Source organism: Ceratotherium simum, chromosome 20 (assembly GCF_057802395.1).
Source record: "Ceratotherium simum simum isolate JZ-2026a chromosome 20, ASM5780239v1, whole genome shotgun sequence".
NCBI classification, from domain to species: Eukaryota; Metazoa; Chordata; class Mammalia; order Perissodactyla; family Rhinocerotidae; genus Ceratotherium; species Ceratotherium simum.
Genome location: NC_141919.1, coordinates 56,362,992 through 56,366,087, shown reverse-complemented (window position 1 = coordinate 56,366,087; position 3,096 = coordinate 56,362,992). Strand labels below are relative to the sequence as shown.

The window sequence follows — 3,096 nt, the reverse complement described above, 5'->3', positions numbered from 1 at the left end:
AAATAGAGAATAGAAAAACAATAGACAAAACAAAACCAAAAGTTGGTTCTTCAAAAAAGTGAACAAACTGACAAATATTTAGCCACACTAAGAGAAAAAAGAAAAAATTCAACTAAAATCAGAAATAAAAGAGCAGAGAGGTCCGGGCCGGCTGCCCCAGAGCGGGTCGCGCCACCCCCCCGTGCCCTGCGGCCCGCGCTGGCAGCGGGCTTTGCGCGCTCGCCTTGCCCCTCGGCGGCCCGGGCTCCTGCGCCCGCCCGGGCCCCGCACCGCCGGCCGCCTGAGGAGAGTCGCTGGCCACGGTCGCCGCCAGGTACGATATTTCTGCATCCTAAAGATAAAGCAAAAATCTTCTTTGGAATAGACGGATTTTGTGTCATTTTCTGTGAACTAAAGCGATTCAATGTCTCTTCTGGATTGTTTCTGCATTTCACGAACACGAGTTGAATCACTCAGAGCTGAAAAACAGTCTGAAACCAGTATCCATCAATACTTGGTTGATGAGCCAACCCATTCCTGGTTGCCTTCGTCCACTAGAGCCAGCGAAGCGATCCGTTCCACCAATGTTTCTCACTATGAACTCCAAGTGGAAATAGGAAGAGGATTTGGTAACTGGACTTCTGTCCGTCTTGCATGGCCTACTCCTACAGGAACCCTGGTGACTACAAAAATTACAAATCTGGAAGACTGCACTGACGAACGCCTGAAAGCTTTACAGAAAACAGTGATTCTATCCCACTTTTTCCGGCACCCCAATATTACAACTTACTGGACTGTTTTCACTGTTGGCAGCTGGCTTTGGGTTATTTCTCCATTTATGGCCTATGGTTCAGCAAGTCAACTCTTGAGGACTTACTTTCCTGAAGGAATGAGTGAACCTTTAATAAGAAACATTCTCTTTGGAGCAGTGAGAGGGTTGAACTATCTGCACTAGAATGGCTGTATTCACAGGAGTTTTAAAGCCAGCCATATCCTCATTTCTGGTGATGGCCTAGTGACACTCTCTTGCCTGTCCCATCTGCATAGTCTGGTTAAGCACGGACAGAGGCATAGGGCTGTGTATGACTTCCCACAGTTCAGCACGTCAGTGCAGCCATGGCTGAGTCCAGAACTCCTGAGACACGATTTACATGGATATAATGTGAAGTCAGATATTTACAGTGTTGGGATTACAGCATGTGAATTGGCCAGTGGGCAGGTACGTTTCCAGGACATGCATAGGACTCAGATGCTTTTACAGAAACTAAAAGGTCCTCCTTACAGCCCATTGGATATCAGTATTTTCCCTCAGTCAGAATCAAGAATGAATTCCCGATCGGGTGTAGACTCTGGGGTTGGAGAAAGTGTACTTGCCTCCAGTGGAACTCGTACAGTCAATAGTGACAGATTGCAAACGCCATCCTCAAAAGCTTTCTCTCCTGCCTTCTTTAGCTTGGTACAGCTCTGTTTGCAACAAGATCCTGAGAAAAGGCCATCAGCAAGCTATTTATTGTCCCATGTTTTCTTCAAACAGATGAAAAAAGAAAGCCAGGATTCAGTTCTTTCAGTGCCGCCTCCTGCTTGTCACAAGCCATCAACAGCACTGCCTCCAGCCTCCCCCTGCACTGAGCCAGAATGTGACTTTCCTGATGAGAAAGCATCCGACTGGGAATTCTAGGGCTGCCACGTCCTTTTATGTCCTATATACTTGACATCTTCTCCCTGCTGCTTTCCCTTCTTTATTTCTAGGTACAAATACTAGAATTATACTTGAAAATACAGTTGGTGCACTGGAGAATCTGTCATTTCAAACCACTCTGTTCAAAGGATCATGGGTGTATAGCCCTTTGGTCAGCTCAGAGTGTTGTTATAACTCCAGAGAAACTTCGGAATTATTCATCTAGCTACATTTAGTGTCACTGTTCTCAAGTTTTTCCCCAAGCTGTGACTGACTCCTCTCCTTGATCTCTCACTACTGAGCCAGTTGATTGTTTCAGCATTTTGCTGCCCTCAGGGGAATGAGCCCTCAGAGGACAGTGCCTCCAGGTACATTTTTTACCTCCAGGTTCTCTAGCCTTTTTGATCAGCTATTGTTAGATCAACAGGCTAGTTTATCCTGGCATCAAACCCTTTTTTGGTAGAAGGGAAAATGTTTATACTTACCCATTTTTTTCTGTTAATACTTATGGTAATATCAAACTGAGCCTCACATTAAATGATTCACTTGAAATAAATAAATAAATAAATAAGTAGACATTGCTGCCAATTTTACAGAAATAACAAGGATTATAAAAGAGTACTGTGAACACTTGGACACCAAAAATTGGACACAGATAAAATGGACAAATCCCTAGATATAAACAACCTACCAAGACTGAATCATGAAGATACAGAAAATCTGAACAGACTTATAATTAGTAAGTAGATTGAATCAGTAATTAAGAACCTCAATGAAGAAAATCCAAGAATAGAGAGCGACACTGGTGAATTCTATCAAATATTTAAAGAAGAATGAATTCCAATCCTCCCCAAACCTTTCCCAAAAGAAGAGGTGGTAACACTTCTAAACTTATTTTTTGAGGCCAGTATTACCTTCATACTAAAGCCAGAGAAAGACACTACAAGCAAAAACTACAGACCAATATCCCTGATTAATATAGATATAAAAACCCTCCAAAAATAGTAGAAAACTGAATTCAACAGCACATTAAAAGGCTTATACTTCATGACCAAGTGGAATTTATTCCTGCAGTGCAAGGATAATTGAACATAAAAAAAATCAATGAATGTAATACACCACATTTACAGAATGAAGGAAAGAAAGCACATGAAAATTAATTAATACAGAAAAAACATTTAACAAAATTCAACACCTTTTGATGATAAAAACACTCAAACAATTAGAAATAGAAGGAAACTACTTCAACCTAATAAAGGCCATATAAGATAGGCCCACAGCTAACATCATCCTCAATGGTGACAGACTGAAAATTTTTCCTCTAAGATAAGGAACAAGAAAAAGACGCCTACTTTACCACCTTCTATTGAACATAGTACTGTAAATCCTAGCCAGAGCAATTAGGTAAGAAAAAGAAATAAAATGCATCCAAATTGTAA

At 41.6% G+C, this 3,096-nt stretch overlaps 1 pseudogene; it reads left to right on the top strand.

Moving 5' to 3' along the window:
* Positions 1-310: 310 nt before the first annotated feature.
* LOC101394880 (STE20-related kinase adapter protein beta pseudogene) lies at positions 311-1,675 on the top strand (annotated as a pseudogene).
* Positions 1,676-3,096: the final 1,421 nt, after the last annotated feature.